We start from the raw sequence: 17,072 nt of genomic DNA, 5'->3' as shown, positions 1-17,072 counted from the left end.
GGAGCCAGTTCCCCAGGCCGGACCTGGGGCTGCCCCCTGCAGGTACCGTCCCGCCCTCCTGCCTGCGCTCGAGCCAGGGCCAGGCCAGACTCACCCCGCCGTCCCTGGGCCTCCTCCCTCCAGCGCTTACCTGGGAGGGAGGAGGAATGCGGCGTGCTTCAGAAAGAGGCGGGGATTTGGGGAGGGATCCAATGGGGCAGTGAGGGGGTGGGGCCAGGGATTTGGGGAGCTATCCAATGGGGGAAGGAGGGGGTGGAGTTGGGGCGAGGGAGGGGGCACGAGCTGGAGAGGAGGGCAAAAATTGCTTGTTTGTCCAGTGTCCCGACCAAACATTGGTCGGGACGTGGGACAAACGAGCAAATATCGGGACAGTTCCAATAAAATCGGGACGTCTGGTCACCCTAGGAACAGGGTTTTTTTGGGGGGGGGAGGGCAAGGATTGTTAGGGAGTTGGAGAGCTTCCCCCATGCAGACCCTGGCTGACCCCTAGCCTCTCCCATTCAGTCAGGCACATCTGCTCCGTCCCCATGTGGCCCTGGCTCAATGCTGTCATCGCACTAGCTCCTAAGCGTCAGTCTGTCCCTACCACTATCCCTTCTGAACCCCAGTCTGTGACCCCACCCAGCAGCCCTGTGTGCCCTGCTCTGTCCATCCTGTGCCTCCTCACCTGGCCCTGTAGTGAGGAACACAGCCTCTTCCCTCTCATTCTCTGCCGGCGCTGCCCTCTCTTCTGGCACCACCGAAGCCCCTGGTTGGCAAAAGGTGTAACTGCAGTGCCTCTTCAGCAGAATCTATATTCTGTGGAGAAAAAAAAATTGTGGGGGACATGAATTCTGCACGTGCGCAGTGGTGCAGAATTCCCCCAGGCGTACCACATTCAATTAATCCATTAGCTTGAGGCTATTTAGGACTAGATGTCATGTTATGAAAGTCATATATTTTAGCAGAGTCCAGGAATTCCCTATTCTTAAACTGTGGTCTGTTGTCAGTTATTACTGTCCTTGGAATTTCATGACATGCAAATATAGATTTAATGTGCCTCACAATTGTTGCTACTGTGATATTTTCAAGTGTGACTACTGTGGTCAGATGTTTGGCTGTGTGTGTGTGTGTGTGTGTGTGTGTGTGTTCTCCCTGTGTGCTGCCCCAGCTCTGCACAGACAGCCATCACAGCAGACCTCAAGCGAACTGCCCAATGACCACAAGTTCTGTTAAGGTATGAAGGTGCCAGCCCAGGTTTATTGTTAGCAAAGCAAGGTAATAGCACCTGGCAAACTCTACGAGGATACTAAGACATGTATGCCCATGACAATGGATGCAGCTCAGTGAATGGTGGGACTTTCCATTCCCCCCTCGGCTGGACAAACATACTCCCTCTGAGATACATCTTTATACCCTGATACAAACAAGTTAGTACTGCCTCTGACATAATTAGTTACGCCCCCGACATGGCTAGTTATCATCTTGTACATGTTGGTTCAATCAAAGCATATACTGTCATCCTGATCTTATCTTTTAGGAGGAGTCGGTGTGTTCCTGTTATCCTTTGGGAATGTTTTTGTACCATCCTTGATATTGGGATGTTCTGGTACCACTTGATATCAGGAGGTGTTTGCGGGAGTACTCTGTGCTTAGTACTTCTTAGAAATGTGTATTTCTGTAATATCAGCCCTGTTCTTGCCAGATTGTGTGAGCAGGTCCTGCCTCATACCAGGCCTCTGATACGAGGGCTTATGTCTCTGGCTCTCCTCCTACTACAACTACTTCTGGGAAATTGGAAAGTAGTCCATTATAGCCAGGAGATCACATTTTCTCAAGTTGAATAAGTACATTTCAACTTTGTCCCATAGAATTATGAGTTATTCATGCGGTAACATTGGTTCTTTCTTCTGGGAATCTCTGTAGTTCTGACATGCTCCACACCTGCTCACCATTTCTTCAATATCAATATTCTTCTGTGTCCAGAATACAACTTCTCTAGCTCTCCTTTTGGATTTGGTCATTCCCACATGACCTTCTTATATTTGTTCTAATATTTTTCTTCTCATCACTGTGGGAACCACAGTCTATGTTCCCTTCAAAAGCACTCTTGAGATCACTGAAAGCTCATTTTTATAGAGGGAATATGCAGGTAGGAAGTGTTTCCTCCCCTCCACCCCTTTATATAATTGTTTATATAGCTGATTGCAACATTTCATCTTGAGTTATTTCTGTCTCCACTTAATTCCATATGTCTGGAGGTACAGCACATGATGCATTTACCATGTTCATGTATGTTTATTGCTTGTTCCAGATCATCAGGCTGCATACTGTCAGATAGAGTGTATGCTCTTGAGAGTGCATCTCCCTTTAAGAAGTGGCATCCAGATTAGAACTCCAGGGTCACATCATACTTTTGCATTTTCAAATGTAATCACTGTTTCTTGGTGGTGTTTCTCCAAGTTCCTTTCTGTGTATTGCAATCAGAGGTTTGTGATCAGTTTCTGCTTTGAAGACAATAGAGAAAGTCATGAAGTGTTGTACATCCATACACCAGACCTCGCATCTCTTTTTCAGTTTGTGTGTATATCTTCTCTGTCATAGCCCTCGATGCATATGAGACTGGCAACCAATCAGTTCCATGACACTATAAGTGTACTGCTCCCAACGCTCCTTTTGAGGGTTTGGATAACTTTCAATGGGTCAAAAATTGCAGCACTGGAGCGGATGCTTTAAATCAGTGGTTCCCAAACTTTTGACTAAGGTGACCCACCAACTGCATTTTCTCTTTTTTGGGGACCCACCATTACCTCTGCTCCCTCCCCCTCCCATTCTCAGTTCTCTGCTCTCCCGCATCTTTCCAGCCCCCAGTCCCCACTTCAGCCCTCCAGCCCAGTCCCCAAGGCCCCTGCTTGGCTCTGGCCCCAGTCCCCTTGCTCTGAGTCTCCCAGCCCTGCCCCTTCCTGAAGCCCCAGCTGACCTCTCTCTCCCTTGTCCAGGCTGCACATCGCTACAAGGCTGCTGCTGACTGTCCACTCTCTGGCTCTGGCCACTTTCTCCTTGCTACTGCCACTGCCTGCTGCTTGGAGGAAGTGAGAGTGAGACCCAGGCAGCAACAACGCAGAGGAAGCAGCCAGAGCCAGCAAGCAGATGGTCAGAAGCCTGTCTCCACTCCGCACGTGTCCTAGAAGTGCTCCCTCCTGTGCTCGCACTTCCCCTGGGCAGCAGCAGCGTCCTGTTCCTGCTTTGCGCGTGCCCTGGAGGTGCTTTCTCCATGCTGCTGCTGCGGCAGCCTGCTGCCCAGGGGAAGTTAGATCGGGGGAAAGGTGGTTAGAATATGCAACCCACCTAGACCCTTCCCATGATGCACCATTTGGTAAATACTGCTCTAGGGTTTTTATCTGTGTTTGTTTTGCTGTTCTGCTTTATGACATATACATTTTATCATTTCTAGTGTCAGATCCACCTCCCTTAGTAACCGTTCATGAACTTTTTTTTTTTTTTTTTTTTTACTGTTTTACCCTAGAGCAATCTTTAATGAGAGCATCTTAATATTCCATATTCTATTTAGTTCTAAGTCTGTGACAAACTCCTTATAGGGCGGTTGTGGCTGTCCATCTGGTAGGGAAGCCATGCTCCCTCTCTACAAGGCCTCTGGAGGGGCACAGTTCAGGGGGAATTAGAACCGGGGCCCCTGCCACTCAGCTGGGTAGAGCAGTCAGTAACCTCAGAGCCCAGTCCCTCTGACAGGGCGGAGCACCAAACAATTAATGGGCTATGGCCTGCAGTCAGGGCACAGCAGCAAAGTCTATAATCCCAGGCCCTCAGACAGGGCGGGGCACCAAACAGTCAGGGATCCTGGCTCTGGCAGACCGCTGACAAATGCTGGCCTTTTGGTCTAGAGTGGGAAGCCTGCCACCCCTGGGTGGGGTTGCAGGAGGTAGGGCAACCCGGGCCCACCCAAATCCACCAGGTCCCAGCTCAGGCCCTAACAGTGGCGGAGTGGTCTGCAACTGGGTCAGCGGGGAATCCAGTCACAACAAACTGGCCGGCTGTCAGTCAGCAATGCAGTCGAACTATATTTGGATCCCTGGGCTACTTCCAACACTCCCATTCAGGGGAGGTACCTGGGTCCCGGGTTCGTCGTTCATCTTGCCGGGATAAACAGCTAAAGGCAGCCCCAACAGCTCCTTGGTGTCTCTGGCAGTTCCTCCAGCTTTCTGGTGCTGTAGCGGCTGCTGTCAGGTCCGAGCTCCAGCAGCGGATGGGTGACGTCCTTTTCCTCCGGCAGTTCCTCTCCAACTGAGCTGGAGGGCCCGCCTTTTATATTTCCAGTTCCTGTCCTGCCCCTCTGCTTCCAGTGGGCTGGATATTCCGGCTCTGCCCACCAGAAGGCAGTCAGGGCTGTCCCGCCATTCATCTGGGAGGGACATACTCCCTTGCTACACTCCTCTATTGTTTCTCTTTCATTCTGTGTTCTCACCCTAAATACATCTCTTTCATAAGTAATATTTTTTCAAGGGACAATGATCCTCATTTTCATTAATTCCACAGTTTTCCCTCTCTTTCCCTGCCACAATTTGTATGGAATTTGTTGTAGACATCTAAGGTTTCTGTGGCTGTCCCTGTTAGGACCAGAACAATTCTTTGCCCATCCTGCCATTTATTTTGCTCTGTGGCTTTCATATATAGTTCAAATTGCTGTTTGAACCTTTTCTGGTAATGTTCAGCATTTCCCTGGATTCGCAAGGCTGTGAGGGAGTTAAATACAGTAGCACAGGTTTTGTAGCAGCCATTACAATGTTATCTCACACTGGTTCTTCCAACACATTGTGCCTTTCATTGGTGGTACCATGTTGTACCTTTGACAAGCAGATCAAGTTCTTTCGGTTCTATCCTTCTGTGCCTACATACTACTCAGCCACCACCTGCTCCCTTTTTTCTGCTTCTGCCCACTGCACCCCCATCAGCTCCTGTCCTACTCTTCCTCTGCTTCCTCCCACCATGGCCAGTCTTCTTTTGCTTCCCCCTCAGCTCCTGACCTTCCCCATCAGCCCTCTGCATTCAATTCAGGCCATTTCCACCCTCTCCCTGGCACGTAGGAGCTGTGAGGGGATAGAGCATGTACAGCATAGATAGAATCTCCAAACTCTTACAAGTCTCTACTGACGATGTGTAAACCAAGATTTTTCAAAGGCTTATACCTTGACCAAATTTGGACTAAATTTTCATTGGGGTGGCAAAAGGCACATCCCTGGCACAAAGGCCGCCTCCTTGCCAAATTTCAAGTCCCTGCTCCAAAGCATAGAAACACTAGAACTTCTCAACGAAGTTGTAAGAGTTGTTTTAATGTGGACAAAAAAATGCATTTTTCACTAGCCTTTTTCTCGGAAATGGCGGAACCATTTTAGCTGAAGATTTCCATAATAATTCAGCCTGAAACACTCAACCGGCATGAAAAATTTCAATGAGAACATTTAAAGTTGGACAAAGTTGTAAGAACCTGTTTTCAGTTGCTTACAGTGGAAAATGTTATGCAACCTTAACTATCAGTGATGCTACCAGTGCCACGTATAATTTCAATCAGCACTGCCCCCCAAAAGAAGTTTTTGTTGTAGCTAGATCCAGAAAATATGGCAGTACAAAGGAAGAAGGTATGCACATTAATTATTATTTTATATGTATACATCTGCCTGGGAGGTATGATAAGATAGGAGGTGGGCATTCTACTGTGCTTAATGAATCGGAAAATGTAGGATTTATTCTCCTATCAATTTGTATAATTGCCTACATCAATCCCATGTGCATTAATGGGAGAATAGAATAGAATAGTAGCACCTTAGAATAGAAGGAAGCATAATGTTGTAAGCATGAGAAAGTCACCAAAAGCATATATTAGTATGCTTCTGTGGTAGTTTCTGTAATTTCAGTGTCCTCAAGGGAAGTAAAATAGAAAAAATATTTGTGTGTGTCAACTGGAATAAATATTGGTTGGAAAGGAAATGTCATTTTAAAAAGGAAAATCAATATAGAAAAACTTAAGCTTGTTAAAATTCTATGTCTTCACAAATACTCTGAGCTGTGTACCAGATCAGAGCCAACCATTTTAGAATAGCATTCTTCCACCAGGCAATGGTACTAGTGTTGCCTGAAAATTATTCCAGCTCTGTTTCACTTATAGTTTCTGACAAACAATGGTAGTGAAAGGCATGCCATAGAGCATTAGCCAGTATCGAGAGAATTAATTACATTATATTTGTTTAATTTCTCTTGTCATCTGTCTGCTCCTCCAGTTTTCATAGTAATTGACTCAGCTAAGTGATCTCTCCTGCCTCACACTGGTATCTGTGTGCTGTCAGGCGTGACACATTCATTTTCTCTTTTCCAAGGACCAAAGGAGCTATGATATTAAAATAACCCAAAATTTGTAAAATGTAATAACATGTTTTAATAAAAAAAAAAAATCAAGATTTTTGATCGAATCCATTTAGGATCCTGCTCTCATACCTTTATTCATTGGGAGTAGAATCTAACCATTACAAGTCCCATACACTTCAGTCAGGCTGCTTGTGGAAGAAGGTGCTACTCAGTGTGAGCAAGAGTATCACAATCTGGCTCTTACTATTTAAGCTCACTTCATTACAACTATTTTAAAAAGTAAGCCTTCGTTTCTAAAGCCCTACCCAACCTTCTCTGCTGGTTATCTATAATAGAATGAAAAGACCACGTACACGGGCACTGGCTACTGTATCCCCTCCGCCAATCTCCATTATTTTCTTCCCCTTTATTTTCTCCTATTGTTTGATTCTCCTCAGATATACTTTTTATAATCCCAGATCATCTCTCCCCTCACTGTCAGATTGCAGATAATGGCACAATGTTTAAGAAGTGGGGACTTCAAGACATATGCTTAAGATAAGCCACAACATATGCATGACATATGGACATATGTAACAGTCTCTGTTGGAAACCCATAAACCATGATGCCATTGCACCAGACCCTCAAGTACTGTAAAGGGAGTTATGCCAAATTTATATCCAGCTAAGGATCTGACCCATTATGTCCAAGTCTACAAATTCTTCCAAGTCCTTCTAGCCACTATCATTAATCTCAACATTTTTGGGCTAATGAAAAAAATCTAGACCCGAAAGAACAGAGAAACAGCAAATAATATTTCTACAAACCACAACAAAGCATTTTGAGGTAAAGGTAAAATTACAATGTATTTATGTGCCAACTTATCTTTTATCACGTCAGTCCTTTGCATTTTGTTAAATGTTATATTTCAAAACTGCTTAATAAAAAGATTATGTAGAGTAATTTAGGATCCAATTCTGCAATCATTGCTACTGCAATGTTGAGAGGTACCTTACGATTCAATGAGAGCTTACTGATTTCAATGAAAATACCCACAGAGTAAATTACTATTCCATATGAGTAAGGGTGGCAGAATCAAAACAGGGCCCTTAACAATTAGATATGTAATAGCAATAGTATTCCATAATTTTTCCACAGTGTTCAAGTAGATTCAAAATTAGGTACTACATATTCAACCATCTCTTGTGCATTACAGGCCAGATTGAAAGCCCAGTGAAGTCACTGAATTCAATGGACTTTGAATCTGGCCAGCACATTTGTATATTACTGATCTGCTGAGATAATACAAATGAAAGTGACTAAAGCAACTCAGAAATCCATTAAGAATAAAGTACAACACTAAGTGATAGAAGTAAAAACAAAAAAAGACCATTTCAGGTCAGTATAATTTAAATGATAATTACCTTTTGAGCAAAACCCACAAAGTGGTTAATTCTAAGTATAAATCACAACTGACTCATTAATTTCACTTGGAATTTATTCAGCAGAACTAGCAAAGTCACTTTTTAAAAAGTGAAAAGGGCTAACTTCTTGCCTCATGTATGTGGGGCTCCAACGGACTTATGTTTAGCCAAAAGCTGCATCTTCTTTCTGAGGAAATATGAATTAATAGTAACTTGCAGAGCAGAGGTTGTGCCCATATTATATTAATTTTTTGTTGTCACAAGTGTTCACAATGCATGTATTGTTTTTTGCTACTAAATTCTGAAGCTTCATCCACACATTGAGACCCTGCACAGCTTTGGGATGAGGGGAAGGGAGGAATGAATCTTTCCCCCCTGGCATTCACAGGGCCAAAGAATTAATAGGTAAGTTTGACTGGCTTACATCAATTCATTGATGTGTAAAAAAATCTGTGTAATTTACATGCTGAGAAGCTGCAAGGTCTGGGTAGCCTACTGTCATTTACACTCTTGGTTTAACTGCTTTTCTCACTGCATCCTGCTCTCTGGCCTGTGAGTTAAGCAAACAGACTTCAGAGACAAGTCCCAGCGGAGAATAGATGTTTTTACACACATTTAAACTCCCACTACTCTTCCTCATATGTAATGTAAATGTTGAGGGAAATCCAGAAGAAGGCATAAATTATACTCACTAAAATTCTTCTCAGAATTTGGCCCACAGACCGTAATCCCAATCCTTCTCTGAAATGTTTTGTGACACTTCACTGCCCCCATGAGCTCCAAAAGCCATATTGTACCATTGATTTTTAAACAGGACTTTCCACTGACTTCAAGGTAGAGACTCTCCAAAACAATGACTGATTATCACCCTATTCAGGAGCAATTCTGCTTCTGTGTCATTGGAAGTAGTTTTTTTTCCTCCTTGTTTTTACTGTAAAAATATTTACATAAAAAGAAAGCATTTCAACATCTAGGGCTTCATCTGCTCTTGCTGCTTATTCCATGCCTGAAGTCAGAATTCTGTTTCTGATGTTACTGACTGTAATGTGGAGACACTTGTGTTTAAAGTGAATTAGCATGTTGGGTGCTGAATGAACAGCAAGAGCAGATGACTTACTAAGAAACAAAGAGGTCATTGTCATGGAAAGGACCCTAGCAATAAAAAAAAAAAAAGAAAGAAAATAGAAAGCCTGTGCAAGATTATGCCCTGACATGGTTGCGCACAATTCCTGTTGAAATCAATGGGAGTTGTAAGCAAATCAGAGAGAAGAATCATCCATACAAGACATAATAGGAGCAATGTTGTTCCCAAAAATATATTTAAGCATATTTTATGAGACATATGATCTTCCAAAGCATAGGCGTGCGCACGTGGTGTGCTGGGTGTGCCCAGGCACACCCTAATGCAGGGGTGGGCAAATGGCTCCACTCCCCGGCGCAGTAAGCAACGGGGTCTGCGCTCCCGGGTGGAGGGCCCGGCCAAACGCAGCAAGCTGCCGGCCCCTCCCCCGCCCTTGCCTTCGCCTCTCCCCATGAGCCATGCTGCCACGCGCACAGCGCTCTGGGGCTGTGCGCTCCCGCGGGGCAGCGTTTGGCTCTGCGGTGAAGCTCCCCCTTCCCCTGGAGCCGTGCACGGCACTCTGGGGACCGGGGCTCCGTGGGGAGTCAGACACGTTCCCCCTCCCCATGAGGCATGTCACCGCGCGCAGCGCTCTGGGGGCTGGGGCTGCGTGCTCCCGCGGGGCAGTGTTTGGCTAGGAGCCTCATCTCATGGTAAGGGGTCCGGGGCCAGGGGGGTTGGATAAGGGGTGGGGTCAGTCAGGGGACAGGGTGGGTTGGATAGGGGGTGGGATCCCGGGGTGGTGGTTAGGGGTGGGGGGTCACTGGAGGGGGCAGTCAGGGAGCAGGGGAGATTGGATGGGGCATGGGAGTCCCGGGGTCTCTCAGCGGGCGGGGGGTGGATAAGGGTCAAGGCAGTCAGGGGACAGGAAGCATGGAGGGTTCTTAGGGGGCAATTAGTGGGGGGGTCTCTGGAGGGGTAGTCAGGGGACAAGGAGCTGGGGGGGGTTGGATGAGTCAGGAGTTCTGGGGGGGCTGTCAGGAGGCAGGGGTGTGGAGAGGGGTTGGGGGAGGCAGGGAGCGGGGAGGGGGGGTTTTATGGGTCGGGAGTTCTGGGGGTCCTGTCAGGGAGTGGGGAGCAGTTGGAAGCAGTTGGATAGGCTTGGGAGTCCCAGGGGTCTGTCTGGGGCAGGAGTGTGGGATAAGGGTCGGGGCAGTCAGGGGACAGGTAGGGTCCTAGGGGGGCAGTCAGGGGACTGGGAGCAGGGGGGGTTGGAGGTTCTGAGGGGGGAAGTCAGGGGGCGGGAAGTAGGAGGGAGTGGATGGGGGTGGGACTAGGGCAGGGGCAGGGCTAGGGCCGGGCTCCCTGGGTGCACACCCTAATGAAATGGGCTGTGCATGCCTATGTTCCAAAGCCTGTAGCAATGGCCAGATTTTCCCCCTCAGTTACATTCCTGTTTAATCCCACTGATTTCACAGGTGTTTTGGAGGAGACGGTTTGAACTAACAAGTGTGAGGACGTTAACACTTGAGAAGACTGCTCTACCTGAAAGATGCAAGGCATCAACTAATTCTTAAAATGAAACAATGTTTGGGTGACAAAGCACCCAAAATCCCAAAGCAAATTAACAGCAGACACCAAAAACCTTTAAAATACAGGAGGTGATTTTTGGAAGACAAAAGAGAAAATGCTTATTCTGTGGGAGGGTGAGATGCTGAATGTTAATTTCAACCAGCTAGAGAAAATCTGTACTTTCATTTTTTATACTGTGCTGATTTTTCAGCTTGGAAAAAAATCAATATAAATCCTATTATTAAAAAAAATCTTATTGACTATTTTCATTCTGATGGTTCAGTTTAATATATGTGGCTAATGGTATCAAAATAATTAAATAATTAATTTAATTAATACAATTAATTAAAACTACAACAGTGTTTTTCAATGTCTATGTTTCTAGGAGCACAATATAGAAATACTAACATACCAAAATTCTGCCCTCTGATATACATCAGCAGCCAACATTGGCTTCAATGGGAATTTCACCCATATATTGTGTCCTGTAATATAAGGACATCAATACTCTACAATGCCAAGTGCTAATTACATGTTTCCAGAACACAAATAGCAAACATTTAGGTGGAAGTTTCCTTTGTGATTTTTCCTTGTTTAATTATTTTCATAAATATTTAACCCGGAGTATCTCCTTCCTCCAATTTGATACAAACCTCATTCCTACAGATTAGGAGAGATTCAAAGTCATGTATTGTTTAGGTAATTTAAAAGCATAATCAAGGACTACTCTTGTGTATATTAATTTACTGAAGACTGCATCTTGATTAACCACACTATCGCTAAGGAGAAGACAATGGCGATGAATTAGATGAATAAATAAAATAGCATCATTATTATTTTTATTACAGGAGTGCCTAGGAACAGATTCAAAAGAGCCCCATTGTGCTAGGCACCATACACAATATTAGACAGTCCTTGCCTCAAAAAGCTTTACAATTGAGATAGACCAGACAAAGGGTAGAGGAAAGGACTAGAACACACAAGGGGACTGAACAGAGAGGGGGCCAGCAAATGTCATGGTAGGTCAAAGATTTTTTTTTTTTAATTTTGGGATGGGGTTTAGTTAGGAGGAGGTTAGCTAAGCAGAAAGAAGAGAGAGGACATTGGAGGGAGGGAGGGAGTAGGGCAGGGGAGAAGAGGAAAGGAAGCAAGGAGGGGTGTACAGAGAGTAGGAGAAAAGATGGAGGGAAGGGATAAGAGGAGCTTGGAGGAAACTGCACTAGGAAGACACTATCCAGTCAGAGTTGTAAAAAACTCTGCAGACATCAGTGCCAGATGGTCCCTGCAGTAGGAACAGTTGGGTCTGATTCTGTGTCTGCTCCTGCCATCTTCAGTTTCTTTGGCCCCCAGGGCTGGCTCTTCCTTAGGATTTAATTTGTTTCAAAAGTCCACATGGCGCAGGACAGCAGGGTACAACCTGAATCCTAATGCTCATGTAGCGGGGGGGGGGGGGGTGTCACCCCTCCGCAGTTCAGGGCCTCAGGAGTGCTAGGGAAAGGGTTCATCACAGCTATGCCCATCTTTCTCCCGGCCAGTCCATCTTTCTCCCAGCTAAATACTGCAGTACTCACTGGAGTTGCTTCTCTATACTTACACGATGACTTGTGTAGTCAGTTGCAGGTACAGAGTTTGCTGTACAAATGTATGACAGAAACTGAATAATTCACTATTCCCTTCTTTTCAAATAAGTCAATTTCCTAATGAACATTAGTATGACTAAATTATAACCAGCTGGTTAAAAAAAAAAAAGCCACAACCAACCAAGCCAAAAAAAACCCCAAAACCCCCCAATCCCTTCCCACTCTTCACTTTTCCTTCTCCTCCTCCTCCTTTCCCCTCTTCTCCCCTTGAAACAAAAATAGAGGAGTGAGTGGAACTATTGGGACTACTGTCTCGAGATAAAGAGAGACAGAGCTCTAAGTATCAGAGGGGTAGCCGTGTTAGTCTGAATCTGTAAAAAGCAACAGAGGGTCCTGTGGCACCTTTGAGACTAACAGAAGTATTGGGAGCATAAGCTTTCGTGGGTAAGAACCGCACTTCTTCAGATGCAAGAGCTCTAAGTATAGCAATAGCTGGATTGCAATGTTTTAACACTGCAAAAGAATCCTCAGTTCCTGACAGTTCTAAGCCTGTTTTACAAGACTAAACCCTTGGGCAGAAAGCAGGCTGTTGAGAGTGGTAGATGATGGCTACGCTGCTGGAAAAGATGGGGTTGGAGTAACAGAGCAGTCAGAGTGAGCCAGTGTAACAGAGAGATGGGGAAGGAAGGTTGGGAGAGAGATAGCACTGGGATTCTGACAAAAGCAGTGAGGACCAAGGGTCAGAACAGGGTCAAATCTGAGAAGAATAGCAGAGCAGCTCTCAGTCAAGTTTTAGCTGGGGTCAGTACCAAGGATCAGAGAGTAATTCAGGTTCCAGGGCCCAAATCAGGAGGCAAGGTCCACATCAAGCACGAGTCAAAGCCAGGGGTGCAAGAGCAGACATAGTCATGACAGCTCCCCTAAATCCACACTGTTGCCTGGACACTTCCTGGAATGTCCCTTAGGTTTATATAGGGCGGGAAGCCAACCAGGAGCCATTAGGCTGCTGCTTGTTGGACCCTTTGAGCAGTGAGTCATGGAGAGTGAGATGGTTACAGCTGCTGCTGGGTGACAGTATGGTGCTGTTTGCTGCCTGGCAACTCTACAGGCCTGGTTTTGAGACCTGCTAGATTTGACATAGAAAAGGTATGGGGTGTGTAACAGAGGGGATGGGGCCAGGGTGGGATAGGGTTTGGAATGAGTCAAAAGAAATAATGAGCAACATTATGAAGGTGAACAGAGTAAGGGTTAGGAAGAGGATGATAGCAACAGGGGATGGAGAAGTGTGGAGAGGCAGCAGTAGCAAGGAAAGAGCGGTGGCTGAGGCAAGGTGTGACTATAGAACGCAGATACCTGTATTACATATAAAAAGGGTGATTGTGATTTATGTAGCTATTATTCTATTGAGGGAGTTCTGGTCATTACATAAATCACTTAGGCTTTTCTTCCAGCGGAACTGTAACTGCACAGAACTGCATTGTTTATAATGGGCCAGATCCTCAGTTGCTGTAAATCACTGCAGCTCTGTGAAAGCCAAAAACAGTTTCACTGGTCTATACCAGCTGATGATCTGGCACAAAATCTGACAAGCTGGCCCAAACACAGAGCAGAGGGGCATTTTGTGGTCATTGGATTTACATGTACACATTTATGATGCACTCTGGCTCCTCTCTTATGGCCTAATTTGCTGACCCTTGGCCCAGAGCTTAGGGAGATATTGTGCCTGAGGCAGACACAACCCCTCTCCATACCACCTGATATTCTGAATCAGAGTTAAACAGGCTGCACTCTACCCTTCTCCTCTGGGGTGCTATGTCCCCTAAGAAGTGCATGGAAGGAGCAGCCCTTTGTTTCTTTGAGTATACAGACTGCTATTTTGACAGGCCCTTACATAGGCAGTAGAAGCGGTGAGCCCCCCGACATGCACTTTGTTACAGCCAGTCACAATCTGACCATTAATAAGCATTCAACGGGGCATTTGGAGCTGTGTGCTAAATTACTTTTCCTGGTTATGTTTGCCTCAATGTTTTATATATTTTTGAGCTTTAATGCCTGTTGGGTCCTGCATCTGCATTCTGAAGGATGCCCATCTATATAACTGGGACTGGCTTTTGCTCTAACCACAACCTAAGGAATTCCTGGCTTTTTCCTGGCTAAAAGGGGGCACACTGCATTGAGAAATCTGTCACCTAAAAATCTCCTGTAGTAGCAAGCACATGATGCAATCTTGTAAATAACTATATTTTTCAGTAGTGGGATTTTCACATCCATTACCTCTTATTTAATTATTTATAGAAATATATTTTCCCCACAATCCACATTCTTGTCAACCCCCCATCCCCAGAACAGCCCTTATCATGTGATTGGTGCAGTGTTGCTTTCAGCACAACCTGGCACCTGCAGGTGCAAATGAGCAAGTAAATGAGGTGGAAGGGAAAGTGAACCAAGTTCCTGTGACCCTCAAAAGTTTAGTTCACATTTGTTTTAAGGTACAGTATGTATCAGCATTTGTAGTGACTGACTCATCCCTAATCAAACAATCATTTTCTTATTCTGCAGACATAGGGTCATATCTTCACCTCACAGGTGTGTTTTCTTCCCACAGACCTGTTGAGTGAAAAGCACAATCCAGGTCAATTACTATACATGAGAATAAAGCACGAGTAAAGCAGATAGTGTAAACATCAATTACCCAGTCCTGGGGTACAGATAGGTTGTTATGGTCATCATCAGATCTATGTCAGTCTGATCTGAGGCAAATCCTGCATTGCTCCTGCACCTCCAGTTGTTAAACACTCATTCTTTATTCATAGATTCAAGGACTGGAAGGGACCTCGAGAGGTCATCGAGTCCAGTCCCCTGCCCTCATGGCAGGACCAAATACTGTCTAGACCATCCCTGATAGACATTTATCTAACCTACTCTTAAATATCTCCAGAGATGGAGATTCCACAACCTCCCTAGGCAGTTTATTCCAGTGTTTAAACACCCTGACAGTTAGGAACTTTTTCCTAATGTCCAACCTAGACCTCCCTTGCTGCAGTTTAAGCCCATTGCTTCTTGTTCTATCCTTAGAGGCTAAGATGAACAAGTTTTCTCCCTCCTCCTTATGACACCCTTTTAGATACCTGAAAACTGCTATCATGTCCCCTCTCAGTCTTCTCTTTTCCAAACTAAACAAACCCAATTCTTTCAGCCTTCCTTCATAGGTCATGTTCTCAAGATCCTTAATCATTCTTGTTGCTCTTCTCTGGACCCTCTCCAATTTCTCCACATCTTTCTTGAAATGCGGTGCCCAGAACTGGACACAATACTCCAGTTGAGGCCTAACCAGCGCAGAGTAGAGCGGAAGAATGACTTCTCGTGTCTTGCTCACAACACACCTGTTAATGCATCCCAGAATCATGTTTGCTTTTTTTGCAACAGCATCACGCTGTTGACTCATATTTAGCTTGTGGTCAACTATAACCCCTAGCTCCCTTTCTGCCATACTCCTTCCTAGACAGTCTCTTCCCATTCTGTATGTGTGAAACTGATTGTTCCTTCCTAAGTGGAGCACTTTGCATTTGTCTTTGTTAAACTTCATCCTGTTTACCTCAGACCATTTCTCCAATTTGTCCAGATCATTTTGAATTATGACCCTGTCCTCCAACGCAGTTGCAATCCCTCCCAGTTTGGTATCATCTGCAAACTTAATAAGCCAATATCTAAGTTGTTAATGAAGATATTGAACAGAGCCGGTCCCAAAACAGACCCCTGTGGAACCCCACTTGTTATGCCTTTCCAGCAGGATTGGGAACCATTAATAACAACTATCTAAGTACGGTTATCCAGCCAGTTATGCACCCACCTTATAGTAACCCCATCTAAATTGTATTTGCCTAGTTTATCATGTGAGACCGTATCAAATGCCTTACTAAAGTCTAGGTATACCACATCCACCACTCCTCCCTTATCCACAAGTGTTATCCTATCAAAGAAAGCTATCAGATTGGTTTGACATGATTTGTTCTTTACAAATCCATGCTGGCTGTTCCCTATCAACTTACCACCTTCCAAGTGTTTGCAGATGATTTCCTTAATTACTTGCTCCATTATCTTCCCTGGCACAGAAGTTAAACTAACTGGTCTGTAGTTTTCTGGGTTGTTTTTATTTCCCTTTTTATAGATGGGCACTATATTTGCCCTTTTCCAGTCTTCTGGAATCTCTCCCGTCTCCCATGATTTTCCAAAGATAATAGCTAGAGGCTCAGATACCTCCTCTATTAGTTCCTTGAGTATACTAGGATGCATTTCATCAGGCCCTGGTGACTTGCAGGCATCTAACTTTTCTAAGTGATTTTTAACTTGTTCTTTTTTTATTTTATCTGCTAAACCTACCCCCTTCCCATTAGCATTCACTAGGTTAGGCATTCCTTCAGACTTCTCAGTGAAGACCAAAACAAAGAAGTCATTAAGCATCTCTGCCATTTCCAAGTTTCCTGTTACTGTTTCTCCCTCTTCACTGAGCAATGGGCCTACCCTGTCTTTGGTCTTCCTCTTGCTTCTAATGTATTGATAAAAAGTCTTCTTGTTTCCCTTTATTCCTGTAGCTAGTTTGAGCTCATTTTGTGCCTTTGCCTTTCTAATCTTGCCCCTGCATTCCTGTGGCTGACTGGACTATAAAAGTGTGGGGCAAAAAATACCCCAGGTTATCTGTCTCTCTCTCTCTTTTACCCAAGAAGACAAAGGAACCAGCCCTTTGATTTTGGGGGAATTCCTGACCTGAAAATTTGGTCAGCTGTGTTGCTGGGAACCTGTGGTAAGGATTTTACCTCGAACCATGTCTAATTTAAGTTTTAGCTCCCAGCAAGCATTTTCTCTTTATTTCTCTTGTAATCATTTCTGACTTTAATACCTTACATTTGTACTCACTTAAAATCTTTCTTTGTAGTTTTCATTTTTAAATCAAAACTATTGTTTTTAAACTGTGCTGTTTGGTAACTCCATTTAAAGGCTGTTGGATATTGACCCCTTACAGGAGCAATGGACCTATAATTTCTGATCTGTCCAGGAGAGGGCTGGACAGTGCAGAACACACATTTAGGGAAAAATTCAGG

The sequence above is a fragment of the Chrysemys picta genome, chromosome 2 (genome assembly GCF_011386835.1).
Source record: "Chrysemys picta bellii isolate R12L10 chromosome 2, ASM1138683v2, whole genome shotgun sequence".
NCBI classification, from domain to species: Eukaryota; Metazoa; Chordata; order Testudines; family Emydidae; genus Chrysemys; species Chrysemys picta.
This window is presented reverse-complemented; position numbering follows the sequence as displayed.